The sequence below is a fragment of the Oryctolagus cuniculus genome, chromosome 1 (genome assembly GCF_964237555.1).
Source record: "Oryctolagus cuniculus chromosome 1, mOryCun1.1, whole genome shotgun sequence".
Taxonomy (NCBI): domain Eukaryota; kingdom Metazoa; phylum Chordata; class Mammalia; order Lagomorpha; family Leporidae; genus Oryctolagus; species Oryctolagus cuniculus.
This window is the reverse complement of record NC_091432.1, coordinates 66607808-66625088: the sequence shown is the minus strand read 5'-3', so window position 1 is coordinate 66625088 and position 17281 is coordinate 66607808. Positions and strand designations below refer to the sequence as shown.

Genomic DNA, 17281 nt, shown 5'->3' with positions numbered 1-17281 from the left:
GCTCCCACCCCTCCACGCGGCAGTCCCCTGCTCAGATCCCAGACAGGCCAGCCCCATTCGCCCCCGCTCCATCCTGGTGTCCCCAGGTCGCCCCCTCCCCAGCTCGGTTCTTCCAGGATCCCCAGCCCCGCCATTGTTCTCCCGGCGACCGCGCCTCTCCGTCGTCCGCTCCGCCCTCCGAGGCGGCGTTCTCATCCCGCAGAGCTCCGCCCTTTTCCCACTCTCTGATTGGCCCCTGCTGCCGGGCCGCGCGGGGCCCGGGCAGGGGAGCCGGCGCGCGCCGCGTCCTCGCCCGTGGCCCCGCCGGGGGTGGGACCTCGTGGGACTCCGCCCCGTCCGGGCGGAGCCGCGCTCGCCAGTGCTCGGAGGCGGGGCGGGGCCGCCTCGGCTCTCCTCGGCCCGGCTCGGGCTGCCGCGCCGGTGGGGGTGGGCGGCGGGGATGACAGCGGCTGTGGCGGCGGCTGCGGCGCGCGGCTGAGCGAGCGGGGAAGAGGAAGTGGAGCCTCGGCCCGAGCTCCGGAGTCAGCTGGCGCGTGGAGCGCGGAGCTGGGGAGACTTCCCCGCCGGCGCCTGCCCTGCCCAGCCCCGGGTTCCGCGCCCAGACGCTCCTTTGCCCGCGGTCCGTGCTTGTGGCCGCGACGCCCGGGCGGGACGCTCCTGGCTCCGCCGTACGGCTCCACGCCTGCGGGTTGGTTGGCAGCCTTCCTACCACTGTGGGTCGGAGCCCCTAGCCCTCCGCCCCGAGATTAGCGCTTGGGTGGCCCCAGCCTCCGGACCTGGGCGCAGAGGAACCCGGACGCCCCCAATCTCGGGACGCCAAAGACCCGACCCTTCAGCTGCCTCGAATCAAGCGCTTCGGACTTGGAGCGCCCGAGAAGCCCCGGGCCGCGTCCAGCGCCCCAGGTGGGGTCCCGGCGGGCAGGACAGTCGGACTGAACCCCCGGACTGGTGCTGCGAGCTGTAGTCGCTGCCTCCCTCCCGCCCTGGGCTGGGGCTCGGGATTCAGCGCTCGCCCGGAGGAGAGCACCGGCTCGTTCCGTCCCGGCCAGAGCCGAGGCTGCAGGTGAGAATCCCTGATGTGGGGCAGGAGCAGTCTCCGACCTCATGGCCGCAGCACCGGGCGCGGCTGAGGGCGTGGGCGGGGGGCACGGGCAGAGGCTGGAACCTGCTCAGAGGGGGAGGGAGAAAACGGGCACTTATTGAGCGCCCATTGTGTGCAGGTCCGAGCCCCGCCCTATGCGCCTCATTGCTATCCCAGCTGGAGAGGTGCTGTGCATTGTCGTGTGGGCACTGACAGATGGGGGAAATTGAGGCTCGGCTGACTGAGCGACCCTGCTTTCTTCACTCGGGGTGGGGGGCAGGGGGAAGAAATCTGGGGAGGAGAGAGAGGAAAGGAAACCAAGGGGGAGGGGAGAAGTGAGAGGGCTGGGTAGCAAGCATGAGGCCGGGCCACCCGGCATCGAGACCTTGGCTTTCCCTGGCCAATCAGCTCCCAGGAAAGGCCACCCAGAGTTGAGGGCAGAGGTGGGACACTTGTCTCTGTGTGTCCAGGAAGGAGAGCAGCTGCTCCTGGCTCCTGAGTGCCATGCTCCCAGTCTCTGGACCTCTGTGGGGACACTCCCTGCAGAGCCCAGCAGAGTTGGGGGAGATGGGGTTCACTTTGCTCATGGGGACCCTGAGGCTCATGCAAGCAGGGGTGCCAGTTGCCACAGGTCCTAAAGCCAGTGAGTGGTTGGGCCAGAAACTGTCTCAGACACCCCCCACCCCCCAGTTAGCTTCTTCTGGGTGAGTGGCTGGCATCTGTCCCACCCTGATGTGACATTGGGGTGGCCCTGCGTGAGGCTGCTCTGAGAGTCTGCGTGGTTGGTGCTTGGGCCTGAGACATGTGGGCTGCCTCAGAGCCTATGACCCAGATGGCAGGTCTGACCTCAGTCCCTCCTGGGCAGGGAACCTGCAAGACTTCCCTGGCCCAGGAGCAGGTGGTCTTGCTCAGGTCTCAAGTCTGGGGGCACAGTTCCTGGTGTCTTGATTACCAGGCAGGGGCTCCTGCCACTGCCCTCAGGGGCTGTGCAGGCAGAGGAGTGTTGTGAGAGAGCCCTTGGCATGGACTTGGTAGGCTCTTGTTCTGGGTAGGGAGGCATGGGAATGTGGCCTTGGTCTGGGCCCTGTGGCCTTGGCTGGGACTAGTTAACCCCTGGGGTCAAGGGGAAGCCACCCTGGAAAGCCCCTGGGAGGTGGAGCAGAGTGGTGAGAGGTCAGCTGAAGGCTGGGGGCTCCGGTGTGGGGGCGGGGGCATGGGCTAGGGGAGTCACCAGAGAGGACTAAGGGGCTTGGGGCTCCCCCTCCCCCCGCCCTGTCTGAGGTTAAATCCTCATAATAATCCTGCATCTGAACAAAGCTCCTCTTTGATGAAATAGCTTCCCACCTGTGATCTCATTTCATGGTGTGGTGGGAAGAGCCTGGAAGTGGGAGCGAGGCAGAGCAGGCCTGGGACCTCTCAGTGGCGTCTCTGTGGCCCCAAGTCGCACCTGTAAAATGGGGTCAGGGCAAGCTCAGCTAATGGGGTGGCTGCCTGTAGCAGACTGCCAAGGGCTAGGAGCTTGTTGTGTTTGGCCTTGTTAGTACTGGCTAATCTTGGGTGGGAAACTGAGGCTTGGCAAGGTGAAACCACCTGCCCAGGGCCTTCAAATTTGCTTCGGGAGTGGTTTGAGTGCCAACCGCATACCAGGTGACCTGGCAGTTACCTTGTGGGCTAAGCAGCAGCCTGGAGCTCGCCTAACAGGTGAAGGCAATGCTAAGTCACACCAGGTGGGCGTGAGTCTGCCCCCTCCCCCGCCAGCCCAGTGCAGCGCTCTCCTTGAGCTCCTGTTGCTTCTCTAAAGTTAGAATACTTCCTTTCCCAGGTCAGTGAGGATTAAATGAGATACAGATACACAGTGCCTGGCCAATACCTATTTCCCTCTTCTGAAGAAAAGGAAGCCTGAATTTTGACCAGGAAGTCTGGGGAAGCATTCAGACTTGCCTTAGATTAGAATGCACGCTAAGGTTGCATCTCAGAGATGTGAATCTGTGCAGCTCAGTCTCCTGGGGAGGCAGACTCCTGTCTCCTAGCCTTCTAGAATCTGTCTGGAGCCATTGGCAAGGGGCTTCACATTCTGACACCCACCACTTACCCTGCTGGCTTCCTGCTGGGGGGCTGAGGTGGGGGAAGCTGGCCCATTGTTGGCCTGTGTAAGCACAAAGGAGCAGTGAATAATTTATTGCTCCCCTGGCTGGGAGACTGGGGGAGTAGATCTGTGGCCAGCTGAGCTCTGAACCCACCGGGGATGAAGATGAGCAAGTGGCTCCTGTCTGTGCTGTTAGTGTATGTGTGGGGGGAGGGTGGACCCACAGGGAGAGCGACCTGTCATCACCCCCTGGCCCTCCCCTGTTGGTGAACCTGCAGGCAACAATGGGAACCAGGCCAGCCCAGCTGGACTCCTGTTGTGGGCCAAAGGGGGCGGGGGAGGAGGAGGAGGATGCAGGACTCTTGGGGACCATGAAAGCCGAAGGGTTCCCTGGTAGAGGGAGGGTCTGGCTGGAGCTGCAGCCGCTTGCTGTGGAGCAGGGCTCCTGACACCTGTTCCAGTGTTGGATCCTGGCTCATCGGTGGGGAGGCCAGGCAAGGCACTAGCCCTGCCGAGCCCCCGTGTCTTCCTCAGTGAAATGCCCATCATAAAACCCGCTTCTCAGGGTTGCTACTGGTGGCCGGGAGGTCATGCGTGTTAACGCAGCAGGATGGGTCCTCCCTAAGGGGCTGCCTCACTGGGAAGCTGAGCCGTGGAGTGGGCTAGCAGTGCACCTTGGGAGGCCGAGGCCAGCAGAGCGCGTGGAGGATGCTGGGTTTGCGGGGATGGTGAGCGGTGAGTGACCGGATGGGGAAAGGGCCTTAATGGGCAGACGGAACTCACGTTTCGGGACACACCAGGGAACCCCCGTTAGAACCCTCCACGTCTCCTTGTTGCCTGTGAGATGAAGACCAGGCCCCTCGTGCTGGCATTCAAGGCCGTGCCCACTGCATGGGCCAGCACTGTCCCCTGGACGCAGTGGGGCTCCCTGCTGCCCCTTTGTGGCGGGTTCCCGCCCATCCCTGCCTCTTGTCCACTCGCTTCCCAGCCGTCAAGGACCAGCTCGGGCCATAGATTTCCCCAGCAACATTCCTAGGTCACCCACCAATCCAGTCGTGCCCCTCTGCAGCTCTAACACGCAGCAGTAACAAGTCCCGTCTGCACCGGGCCCTTGGTACTCTGTGGAATGCCCACCGGGATGACGTCAGCAATAGCTGAGCCAGACTATAGGCCAGGCACATCACACTGCTTCCCCGCCTCCCCCCAAACTGGGGCTCAGAGAGGTGCAGCATCTCGCTGAAAATCACACAGCCAGACTGCGGGGACCGTGACAGGGAGTCCAGCGCGTGCCTGTTTCAGAAGACCTGGAAGCAGATTGAAGCCTGTGCTTCTGTCTAGGACTGCCCAGACAGCCAGACAGCTTGTAGGCGACACCCTGTCTCTTCCACTTGACCCCAGCACGCCTGGCCTGTGAGCCGTCTTCTGGAGGCTGAGGAAAGGCAGTGCTGGGTTGAGCGAGGGGCCCGGGGCGGGGGCGCTGGCTGGCTGGCTGGCTGGCTGTGTGGCCTGGAGCCGTGGCCTCCTGTCTGTGGTCCCGGAGGCCCTGGGCTGGTGTCTGAGTGCCTGCGTGCCCCGGGGCCTCGAGCTTTCTGCGGTGTCCTCTGTGACCCCGGGAGGAGGCGGAGGAGACCACAGCAGCAGGGGCAGAGGATGTGGTGTGACAGGCTGCTGTGATTTTTGGCCTGGGCTGCCGTCTGGGCCAGCAGGCGCTGTGGGCACCAGAAGAGGGGTGGCGGCCTGGGCTGCAGGCAGCATGGTCATTAGCAAGGCAGAGGCAACCCTGTGATTGGGCACTGGCTGGGCCAGCCCAACTTAGCAGGACTGGAGGCAGGCTGGCCCAGCCACAGCGGGGGTCATCGGCAGGGCAGCTGGCAGGGCACCCGGCTTCTCCTCCCTCTGCCACCTCCAGGGCAGTGGCGGGCACACACTTTGTAGTCAAGGCATGCCCTTTCTCCTGCTGGTGGCTACCAGGCCCCAAGCCGCCGCCTCCTAGGAGCTCCCAGGACTTCCCCCGAAGCAGACAGAATCCAGGGCTCGTGGTCTGGCTGCCTTGTGGGCACTGGACGCTGTGGCCCCCACGCCACCTCTTCCTCGAGTGCCTAGTAGCGTGCCCGGCACAAGATGGCAGCCCCCCGTGCCAGCTGCTCCTTGGCAAGGGCTCGATGCTGGCCCTGTGGTTTTCCTTCCTGCAAAACGGGGTTGTTGTAATGCTTTGATGAGATGAAGGGAGCGGGCGCTCGGGGACACACCAACTGTGCGAATCTCCCTCCCGTCCTCTCGCTGACCTCGTGAATGGGTGACTCAGTCTAGCGACTGAGGGAGGCCGGGAGGGCGTCCCCTGGGCTGGGCGGGGCTGCGGTTCCCACTGCCTTCCGCTGAGCTGCAGGGGGTGAGCGTGCAGCTGAGGCCTGGCCGCAGCCTGGCTTAGATTGGCGGCAGGCAGCAGGACGTGGGTGTCCAGAGCCCTGCTTTTTCTTCTCCGGCCCCACAGCAGGTGGGACCCAGCCAGCAGGTTGCTGGGCAGAGAAGTGTGAGCCCTTCTTTCCACAGAGGCGCATTCATCTGCTCCTAGCCCCACCTCTGGGGCACGCGCACGAGATGTGACCTGATTGGCAGTCCTGGTCTGCGGGGTGAACACACAGATACAAAACTTCCAGATTGTGGAAACTGGCCAGTCCCAGTGGCATCTGTGGCTAAATGGCATAGGGTAAGGCTCAAGTGACTTGATCTGACCTCTCTGGGTCTCAGTTACCCCATCTGTAAAGTGGGGATGACTATAGCGCCTGCTGCACGGGGCTGTGGTGAGGTTCAAGCACTTGGAATGGTACCCGCACATGAGGAACGTTGGCTGTTCTCGTCCGCATTTCCGGCGCTTTGCAGAGGAGCAGGGAGAGACCAGGTGCTCAGGCAGGGCGTTTGGAACGAATCCCTGGCCAAGGGCGGCTGCTTTGTGGATTGAATGAGCGAACAGCCTGGTAGGGACAGAGGACAACACAGCATGCCACAAGGAGAGCCAGGGTGGGCAGGGGGTCAGGGGGGGCTTCCTGGAGCTGGGCACTGCAACAGCGTGAGTCCCCTGGGTCGGGCCCACTGGGGTCAGCATGAGAAATGAACTCGGAGCATAGCCAGCAAGGGAGGCGCTGGGGCCGCCCCAGGACTGCCAGACTCCTCGGGCCTCCCTGTGCGTGAGGTTCTGCTCGGAGGGCACGAGAGGCACCGAGGCAGGCGGGCAGGGAGCGTGGGCTGCTGGTCCAAGAGGCCCAGCTCTTCCCAGGCCTGGGAGCCAGTCTGGAGAAAAGAGTAAACAGGCCTGCTGCGTGTGAGGCGGGCCAGGAGGCACAGGGGGTCTTCAGCACTAATCCTGCAGCTGTTCCGCCTTTGAAGAATTCATCACACCCTCTCACCCCGGAGGCTCAAAGAGAAAGTTCTCTCCCACAGAGGGAGCCAGGACCCCCCCAGGATCTTAAAGGGCGCACTCCAGAGGCCTTCTGAAGGCAGGGGTCCTCTTTGTGGCCAGCTGTGGGGCCTGCAGGGCACCCTCGTATTTTGCCTGCATCCCGCTGCGGTTATAAGGTGGTGTCAGGGACATAAATGCCTGCCTGTCCCCAAGAGGCAGGAAGGACAGCGGCGGGGGTGTAGGGGGCACCCAGGCCACGGCTTTTGCCCCGGCTGTGCACTGCCATCGCCTGGGAAACTCAGAAGTCCTGTCCAGGCCCCACCTACAACCTCTGTGGCCGGCTCCAGGCATCAGCAGTTGTGCCAGCTTCCCAGGGCGCGCCTGGTTCAGCTTTGCCCTGCGCACACTGTTAAGGACCAGGAGCTCATTCCTCTGCGGACCCCCCTCCCTGCCTGCAGAGAGGGAAGAGCCTCGCAGCCCAGGCAGCCCGGGCTCCAGCGCGCCTCTGCTCCCTGCTCGGGTGTTGTCCCTGAGCCTTGGTCGCCGCCTCTGAGAAACGGGACTCGTGATCAGCTCCGCGTGAAACAAGGCCGTGCACGGAGAACGCGGTGCCTGACACGGCGCGGGTGTGTGGCGGCAGGGCCAGGCTGGACCCCTCCCCAGCCACCTGAGGCCTGGCCTCTGAGGTTGTGGCTGGCGGGGGGAGGGAGCCACCCCGAGTCCCGGGACCCTTCCCACTGACCCCCTGCTCCCAGTGGCAGAGACAGGCAGTGAGCGGGCAGCGAGCGTCTGGCTCGGTTGTAATGGTCGGTGCCGGACTCCTTCACAATGAAGCTTTGTCTGAAGCCGCTTGTATTTCCACCCAACCGCCCTGCCCGCGGGGGCCCCTGCCCCACCTGGGGGAGCTGAGGGATGACAGCAGGGATTCGTTTCCTGTTCACCTGGGGGAGGGTGTCCCCCTTGTAGCTGACCCGGTTGAGCAAGTCCAATACAGCTATTTCAGACCAGCGAGGGTTTTGGAAGCAGGAAAATTTGTGTCGTCACTTGCTGGCGATGTGACCCGGGCCAGGCATTTTATCGCTCTGTGCCCCAGCTTTCTCTCTGGTACGATGCGTACAGTGCTGTATGTCTCCGAAGCAAGCCGAGTGTGGAGTGCTCGGTGCGTGCCGTGGAGTCGGTGCTCAAAACCGTCCGCGAGCACACTCCCTGGAGAGCTGTGTCCCCCACCCCCTGCCTGCCACACAGGCCACTTCCTTGTTCCCGGCCCTCACCTGCCGCAGTGGTCTTGGCCAGGCTCAGCAGGGCCAGAGGCCTGCACGCTCAATCCTAGTGCCTCCCTGCAAAGCATTGCTCTGGAAGTGTTTGTCGTGTGTGTATTTAGAGGCAGCTCTGGGGGCTGCCGGGGCAAGACCGCCAAAGGGGTCAGCAGGGGCAGTGTAGGGTCTCCCATGCCTGGCCCATCCAGAGATAGCGAGCTGTCAGCTCAGAGATTAGGCTGCAGCAAAGCCACAAAGGACATTGCAGCTCCCGGGTCGAGCGGTGGCTGAGTCAGTTACTGCCCAGGGCTGAGGGTACCCGGGCAGGAAGAGGTCAGCTGTAGGGACAGGGGCTGTTGGGAGGGGCCCAGTCGGCCCAAATCTCCACCATCTTTCCTGCCTCTGCCAGCCCGTGTCCTTCCCCCATCGGGAGAACCTCCCTGGACCCAGGAGGCACGGAGCCCAGCGTCCTCCACAGAGGTCAGCCTGGGCAGGGTGGAGAGGGCAGCTGGCCACAGTGGGGGCCCCACTTGCAGCCTCCACAGGACGCAGTTTAAGGAATCCTTATGGGGTTGCAGCTCTCACCCCAGAGGTGAACCAGAGCACTCCAGCTGCCACAGTCCCCTCAGGGTACCAGTCTGCCTCCCCCACAAATCGCATTGCAGGTGGCTTCCAGGGTGGCCTATGCCAGGTTCAGCCTTAGTTCTGGAGAGGGGTCAAGGTCATGGCAGGCTGGTGTCAGGGGACCTCAGGTATACAGTGGCCCCAGGATAGCCGCTTGGCATGCTCTCCCGCAAGCTGTGCCACCATGGCTGCTCAGGGAGCAGCATCTGCCTCTGCCCTCCAGACGGGCTGCGCCACCCTGAGCCCAGGGCCAGGGAAGGGAAGGGTGGGGTGTGCGGAGGGCAAGGGGACCCTCCCATGCTGGGAGCACAGGGCCTCCTGCTGCAAGGCCTGGGCCTGGGTCTCGGGGAAGTGGGGGCAGGGGACAGGTCAGAAGACAGGGCTGGGCCACTTGGCATGGAGAGTGCCTGGAGAGTGGTGCCTGCAGGGACAGCCACGCAGGCTGGGAACGTAGGGTCTTTACCAGCCACCAGTGAGACACCCCTGGCATCCCCAGCAGCTCCTACCCAGGCCCTGGAGGCTGTGCAGTGAGGTGCCCTGGGGGGAGGGGCAGCCCTTGATCCACAGAGGACTCCTCACAGGGAAGCTGTGTAGACCCCAGTGCCAGAGTCTGGCCTTGGAGCCCCAGCTCTGCCTCTCTAAGCAGAGCCTCAAAGACACTGGGCAAGTCCCAGGGCCCCCGAGCCCTGGCTGCGCATCCACCAAGTGCAGGTGGCCACACTTACCTACTGGGCTGCTTGGAAGGGGAGATGACACGATGGATCAAACAACATCCTGCGTTTTGGGGGAGCTGCTCCAACTGCCCTCACTCCACTCCCTTCCTGTGCACGCTGTCTGTTCCTAATGCCGCTCCAGGAAGTTCTTCCTTGTGGCTAACTGAAGTCCATTGTGTTGTACTTGGAGCCCTCTTACAAACGTGCCCTTTCAGTCCCTGCAGTGAGTGAGGCTGGGGGCGGTTTCCCCGCGGGGCTTGGCAGCACAGCAGTGGGGGTGTTCACACTCTTCCTCTCTACTTGAGCAGTGCTCCAGGAGGGAGACTCGGGGGCCGTGCAGGGGGACCCTGTGCTGGGCCTGGCAGGCCTGGGTCATGGCCTGGAGCCGGGGAACCCACCCTGGGCCACAGTGGGCTTCTGGGGATGTCTGAAGACCCCTTCCCTTCCTCTCCCCTGCTCAGCCCGCAGCCAGCCTGGGAAGCCAGCAGATCAGGGACCTGCCGGTGGCAGGAGCTGAGTTCACTTCCCAGACCTGGGCTTCCAAAGGCCAGCCTTGAATTCACGGTTAGATGGAGGGTTCTGGGGTGGGGTGGGGGATGGGGGTAGCATACCCTCCTCTGGCCAGGAATTCCGAGAGCCTGGAGCTCCTCCTCCCAGGCTCCCAGCTGGAGTCATCTGACTGAGGTCACTCACAACGGCCAAGCCCGGCCTGGGAGGAGACCTGCTTTCAGCTTATTTTGAGAGGGGACCCTGCAGCTCAGAGGGGTTCGAGGCCTGGCTGAGGTCCCAGGACCCCTCGCTGGGGAGTGCTGAGGACCCTGCAGGGCCAGGCGGCCGTGCCCTGTGGGTCAGCAGCAGGGCATGAGGCAGGTGGAGCGCCCTGCTCTGTGGTCCAGAAGAGGTCAGCTGGGGCTCCTGGAACCGTGGGGCCTCTCCCAGGAGCAGAAGCCATGGGCTGCGGTCCGTTCCCAGCACCCCCGTGGACTTCAGTACTTGGGTTCACAGACAAACCAAGACTTCACTCTTGTTGCCTTTGGACACCTAAGAGCTTAATGCTGCAAAGCACTTTGGTGTCTGCAGTGTCACCGAATCCTCGGGGCAGGCTCTGGGGAGGAGGCCTAGGACTTGCTTGGGAGGGCAGAGCAGGTGGGTTCTGGAAGCAGACACACCTGGGTCCACATCCCACTCCCACCAACCCTCTGACTTCAGGCAGGTTAGTACCCAGCAGAGCCTCAGTTTGCCCATCTGTGAAAGGGACAATCTAGCTAACAACAAGTTGGAGGCGACACCTGTCTTGCTTGCTATGGTGTTGGCCGTGAGGATGTCTGGAACACTGGTTCTGCGCCTGGTGCCATGTTGCGTTTGTGATTTATCAGCCCCACTTTCCAAATGAGAAGATTGAGGCTCAGAGAAGGAAGGCAACTTTCCTGAGGTCACACAGTGATTTTGCTTGCTCCTCCGACTGGCTGGCTGTGGCATTTTTTTCTGCAGCACCTCCCTCTCCGTCCTCAAGTGACCTGGTACCTCACTTATCCAGAATCTTCCCTGCAGTCTGCCATCTGCCATCAGCCTGCGTCCCCTTGCCTGGCACACAGAGGCTGTTTCAGTGGTTTGTCCCATGCATGCGTGTGTTGAGCTGGTGTAAAATGTAAGAAGCGTGTTCCCAGGCAGCTGAGGCGTGTGTCAGGCCCTGCGGGTTTCCGTCTGCTCCTGATACCTTCATAAACAACTATAAGGGCTCTGGTGGGAAGCCTCTGTGAAAAGGGCAGGTTGCCCCCTTTGCCTGCACAGGCCCACGCGGCTCACCTTGCTGTGCTGGTGTGCCGAGACCCCTCAGTCCCTACACCCATGGACCCTCGGGGGCTGCATTGCTCAACTCCGTTCTGGCTCTTCCTACCCCGTACCCTCAGCCTGCTGCCCACACACCGGCCTTCAGCAGCCCGGCGCCGCTCTCTCCTCCCCTGGTCTGTGCACAAGTGTGCATGTGCGTATGCCCTCCTGGTGTGCTGATCCTCTCAGCTGGGGGCTGAGAAGTGGGACAGCTGACCTTCCTAGAATTAGTTCATTGACTCATGGCCACCAGTGAGCATTGCTTCCTGGGAATTCCAGCCGTCCGTCCGTCCCACCCATCCGTCGGTCTGTCCTGATCAAGGTCCACTGCGGTGGCTTGTGATCAACCAGGACGTGACCACACCGCCCCGGCAGTCCATGCAGGGAAATTAGGACGCACGTGGCAAGCGCCGGAAGAGGGCTCTGCAGTTTTTAATCCGCCGCGGCTCGCGTTACCACACCGAGGCTTCCCAACAGCTCGAGAACAGCGTTGTCCCCATTTTGTGGATGATGAAAGCGAAGCAGAGCAGGATGAGGTCCCCGCCGCGGCGGGTCTCCCCCTGGCCCGTGACCTCCTCCCTCCCTCCCTCCCTCCCTCGCTTCCATGCAGGCTGTGCGATGCCGCAGTCCCTTTCTGCTTCGGTCACAAAGGCGTGTTGCGCGGCTGATCGCAGACCTCCTGCAGGCCGGCCTTGGCTTGGTGCCAGCCCCAAACGCCCTGCAGGGCACTACCCTGTCCCACAGTGGCCAGGCAGGGCCACATCCAGCACACACTTCCCAAACTGGACTCCGAGGAACCCCAGTTCCAGGGCGCAGTAGCAGGCTTAGGATGCATGGGCACACGAACTCAGGAAACGCTGGGGTGGGTAAAGGAGAGCGGCCTTCGCAGGGCCTTTTGTGCGTTGATGGGAATTAGGGATCTCCGGCAGGCCGCACACTGCCTCCCCAAGCTTGTGTGGACTTGCAGCTGCCGGGCTGGAGCTGGGGAGGGGGCTCCAGGGAGAGCTGGTCCTCCCTCGGCTGTCTCGCCCCAGGGAAGCTCCAGCTGGGAGCCAGTTTTCTCTGTCCAGGATCGATTGCTTGTTGAGAAAGCATCCCGGAATGCTGTGTGGCCCCGGGAAGGACTTGGTAACAATGGCAGAACCTCAGGCAGCAGGGGCAAGCGGAAGGAGCGGGTATTTCTATTCTTTCATCCTACAGACGTGCGTATCTCGGGCATCTGCTGTGTGCCAGGCGCAGAGCCAGTGCTGCCAATGCCAAGTCAGGTCTGACTGAGAACCTTCCATTCCCCTCCCCAGGCCCACTGAGGGTTTTTAAAGAAAGAAAAGTCTAAGTCTTAAAAAGAAGTGACTTTAAAAAAAAAAAGATTTACTTGTTTATTTGAAAGAATTACAAAGAGGGAGGGAAAGAGGGAGGGAGGGGGAGGGAGGAGGAGGAAGAGAGAATGAGAATCTTCCATCTGCTGGTTCACTCCGCAGAAGGCCACATGCCAGGACCTTCATCCGGGTCTTCCACGTGGGTTCAGGGGCCCAAGCACTTGGGCCATCTTCCACTGCTCTTCCCAGGCCATTAGCAGAGAGCTGGATCGGAAGTGGAGCAGCCTGAACATGAGCCAGCGCCCATATGGGATGCCGGCATTGCAAGCAGCAGCTTTACCCGCTACACCACAACACCAGCCCCAAGAAGTGATTTTTCATTGCTCTGGGTCGTTGGGGTGGATGGGTCGGTGGCACTTTTGCTCAATGAAGTGGAGCTGCACCAAGCCAGGAGCCAGGTCCTCCCAGTGAGCAGGTGTACAGGAGGTCAAGAGTGTGGGAGGGAGGGGCACATTGTCCTCCTGAGATCCATCAGCTGGGACTTGGTTGAGGGAGGACCCGAGTGAGGCCCTGGTCAGCTGGGCAGGGTGGTCCTGGAAGAGTAGCAGCCAGAGCCTGGGGAGAGGGGCAACCCGTGGGTCTTGGGAGTGAGGGGTGGGCTAGGGGATGGGGAAGCTGCAGGGCAGACCCTGAGGGTCCGAAAGCTGGCTGGGTGGACGCCATCTAAGAGCACCACGAGGCCGGGACCCTGTCACATGCAGCACAGTGTCCCTGGCGCCTGGCAGGGTTTGCAGAACGACAGGACTCTGCCACGGTGGGACCTCAGACGAGTCCTTTCTCTCTCTGGTCTCAGGCCCCTCACGCTGCGGGGTGGGCAAGGTCACCCTGCATCTCCTGAGTTCTGGGTGTGTGCTCCCGGAAGGCCCGGTCACTCCTCCCCACCCGGCACCCAGCCGGGACCAGAGGGTGCTGTGCATTCTCTCTCCTGCAGTCGCCCACCAAGCCCAGACAGTGCAGGGCTCCCTTGCTGAAGGCTCTTCCAAGGCCTCAGACAGTGGTGTGGGGGCAGGAGGGCACGGCTGGGGTTGGGGGTCGTGTGCATGCCACAGCATGGCCCAGCGTCAGGACCTCTGCTGGGCGACACAGCAGGTTCCTCAGCCTCCGGGTCTCAGTTTCCTCTTCTGTATGTGAACACAAAGGACTCTCGGCTGACACAAGCACGCAGTTCTGGTCATCGATGATCCTTGTCCATTTTCTATGCATCTGCAGGCCCCTGTCCACTCACCGTTCTCTGGAACTGCTCCGGGGGTGGGGCGGGGCGTGGCTGCAGGCTTCTCCTGCTGGGTGCCGATTATCCAGGCCACAGCGAGCAGAGCTGGTGGTGAATTATGCACAAGTTGCACACACAGCCCGGCTGCAACCCAGAGAACCACAGAGCTGGCTGTCGGTTCCTAGGGAGGAATGAGGAGCCTGTGTCCTTGGGTGGCTGGTGAGGGAGTGGGCAGTTGGGGCCACTAGGCACAGGGCCTGCAGGGCAGAGCATGATGCTAATTCCTGTACTCCTTCCACTGCCCCACAGGGACCAGGAGGAATGAGTCAGGGCCCAGGGCACCTCCTGTGGGGGCCCACAGCCCACCGAGGGGCAGCATCTTCTCCTAGAGTTCTGGGGGTCCTACCCATGCCCCAGTTCCTGGGCAGCTCCCAGCTGGTGTCCTGGCCCCAGCAGGGTCGGGGTGGGGGCAGACAGCTGGCAAGGCCGGGTCCCCGAGGCCCCACAGATGCTCCCTGTGCTTGGGCAGGCTGCTGATGGTGGTGGTGGGGGTGGCAGACAGGGCTAGTGACATGCCACAAGCAGGGCCTTGAGAAAGAGCACCGTGAGCAGGAACCTGACTCGCCGCTCCCCCTTCCCTCCCATCTCCTGGGCTCAAAAGGCTGAGCAGGCGTGTCCCTGGGCTCCTGTCCCAGCCCTGCCTCTGTCTTGGCCTCCCCCAGCCTCCACTGGCCCTTCGGGGAAGACCTGCCCGTGAGGCCAACCTGTGACGCCTGGTGTGCACTGATTCGTAGGGGAGGTACGCTTCCGGGTCAGAGCCAAGGAGCAGGCAGGTTTTCGATACACAACCTGTGGGCTCCAAGCAGGAAAGAGGATGTTTCCGTCAGGTCAGAGGGGCCCGGGTCACCCAGGCATCTGTTGACCTTCGCTGTGGAGCCAGGCAGCCTGGGGCGGGTCCAGAGCAGGTGCCTGGGTGAGTGCCTAGGCCTATTTATCCCTATGAGCCTGGCTCTCGGGGCTGCTGGGAGGCGCCCAAGAGCAAGAGTCCCTACAGCCTTGCTGGATGGTGGTGCTGGCCAAAGGCTCAGGGGCCGAGGCTGGGTTCCTGTCTTGGAGATGGACGGGCTCCGTGATGTCAGGCCGAGTGGAGCATCCGGAATAGGACAGCTGGTTAATTAGCCGCTGCGTGCTCCCCGCACGTGCCAGGGGCAGCCCTTGCCAGGCCGTGTGTGTGCTCAGCTGGGCAGCCTTGGCCGTGAGGCTGTGTCTTGTCCCCTGGGTCTCGGCTTGTCCCTCAGATGACCTGGTGGAGCAGCCACTGTGTTGGGGGACCATGGGAGCAGGAGACAGCTGAGCCCCGGGAGCCCTGGTCTCAGGTGGAAAGAAGGGTGGGGGGCACTCGGCCCCCTATTCCCTGTGTGACCTTGAGAACACGCCCTTTTCTCTCGGCCTTGATTTTCCCACATGAGAGAGGATGTTGGGAGAGGAAGTTCTGGGAAGCCGTGGCCACAGTGAGGCGGCCTGGGCGTGGGCACTCCCGCCCGCAGGCTCCTGCACTTGCCAGCGGCTGCCGCGCCTCTCAGGGCTGTTGGTGGGCTGTGCTGGCCCTGCTGGTGGCCGCCTTGCCCGGCAGCGTCTGGCAGCTCTGGCCCTTCCCTCTTCCTCTGCATTTCTCCCGCAAGGCCCAGGAGTTCCTCGCTAGGCTGGGGGTAAACCTCAGCACTGAGTCCCTGGGCTGTACTGACCAGCCTCTGCCCCTCAGGGGCCGCTTGGGGAAAGTGAGGTGTGCACCCCAGAGTCTACGTCAGGTCTTTGTCAGCCTCCTGGACCCAATCTAGGAAGCACTGGCTCATGAGACCTTCAAATGTTGGCCCTGACCTCCAGCCAGCCAGGCTGTCCCTCTGCAGGCTCCCTGAGCACCCAGTAGGTGACCCTCCAGGGGCCCTCAGGCCTCAGTCGGGTCACGGGGCTGCCCCCCAGCCCTGTGAGTGGCATGCCAGGGGCTGGTGAGTGCTTAGGGGCAGCTGGGAAGGAAGCAGGCCCCCCGCTCAGCTAAGAATAGGAGGCTTTGTGCCATCTAAGTAGCAGCCTCCCAGCCGGCCTGGGAGCTTAGCGAGCAGGCTCGGGGCTGCCCTGGGTCCTCCTGGCGGGGGTGGGAGGGGGGGTGCTGGGCAGGTGCCAGGCTTTCCCGGCTGGCTCTCTCCTTTCCAGGTGATGGTGACTTTTCCTTTTCGCATGAGGCAAGGCTCTGCCCCTCCCTTCCCCCTCTGCAGGGCAGCACCCCGCCGCCGGGTTCCTGGGGGGGATCCTGTCTTCCAGGAAGCATTCCGACAAACAGACTGGCCTTCCTTCCAGAGGAACAAACAGATCGATGAGAAGAGAGAGAACCCACAGTGGTGACCACATGTTGTGTGCCTATTGTGTGCCCTGGCCTCATCCAACCCTCACAAGGGGCAGTGATGGAGGCGTCTGTGTCCTGGGGACGCGGAGGAGGGAGCTGGGACAGGAGCAAGGGCTGGCTGTTTCTTCCTTCTGGGGAGGAACCTGGGGATTCCTGAGGGCCGGGGGAGGAGGGGAGAGTGAGGATTCTTGGAGGGAGTCTGGGCACTGGGGTCTGGGCCCCCTGGCTGTGGTGAGCCATGCGTGGCCCTGTGTTAGAGTCCCGCTCTGGGCAGCATGGCTCAGGACGAGCCATGTTGTGCCCCAACCCCAACACAACACGGAAGGGGCGGGGCTCTGTCATTTTAATTCAGCCAGATCTGCTTGGGCCTCAGATTTGCCTTCTGTGAAGTGGGCAGAGACTGCTCGGAGCAAGACCGCAAGGCGGTGATTCTTGGTGCTTTGACCAGGGAGTACCCTGGTCCTCCTGTGCAGCTCCCCGCTGCCTCTTTCCCCGCTTCGCCCCCCTATAGCGAGTCTTCCTAGCACGGGTGCTGGGAGGCCACCCAGGAATCCAGGCTCATCCTCTGCACGTGCAGACGGGAGGCCCCGGAGGACAGAGACAAACGGGAGGTGGCGCTGGGGGTGCTGGGGCGCTGCCTCTTCCTTTCAGGCCGGCGCCTGCTCACTTCTGGGGCCCAGCTTTTGGGTGGAGCTCTGGAGGGCTCAGGGCCCTGAGCATGGAGTCAGCTGCGTGCTAGGAGGGAGGCGGGGGCTGAATGCACAGCAGGGGACAGTGTAGCTTGGGTTCAGTCCCTGACTCTAACAGCTGCCACCTGTGTGATCTCGGGCAAGTTGCTTAATCTCTCTGTGTCTGTCTTAGATTCTTCCCCAAAGTGGGGAGAACGATAGTTCCTGCCTACAATGGGTGTTCTAGTTACTATTGTTACATTAGAAATCACCCTCAAAACTTGGATCATTTTATTCTCACAGTTCCTTTTTTTAAAAAAGTTCATTTATTATTAATTTGAAAAGCAGAGTGACACAGAGAGAGGTCTTCCATCTGTGTTCAACCCCCTCCCCTCCCGCAATGCCTGTACAGCCAGGGCTGGGCCAGGCAGAAGCTGGGAGCGGGACCCTCATCCAGGTCTCCCATGTGGGTGGCAGGGGCCCAAGTACTTGAGCCGCTGCCTGCCGCCCCCCAGGATGTGCATTAGCAGGGCGCTGATTTGGAATTGGAGGTGGGACTCAAGGCCGGGCCCCCCGGTATGGGACACAAGTGTCCAGAGCAGTGGCTTGACCCTCTGCCCTGCAGTGCCCACCCTTCAT

The 17281-nt window shown here is 62.4% G+C and overlaps 1 protein-coding gene across 5 annotated transcripts in view; it reads left to right on the top strand.

Annotated features, from left to right (window-relative positions):
* Positions 1–384: 384 nt before the first annotated feature.
* GDPD5 (glycerophosphodiester phosphodiesterase domain containing 5) overlaps positions 385–17281 on the top strand; it is a 74923-nt gene continuing 58026 nt past the window's right edge. For 2 of the 5 annotated variants that reach the window (XM_051850908.2, XM_051850915.2), the window contains exon 1: positions 385–1063. The gene's annotated coding sequence lies outside the window, so the exon portion shown is untranslated. The remainder of the gene's footprint in view (positions 1064–17281) is intronic. The other 3 variants (XM_051850925.2, XM_051850919.2, XM_051850926.2) reach the window with 3 other exon arrangements.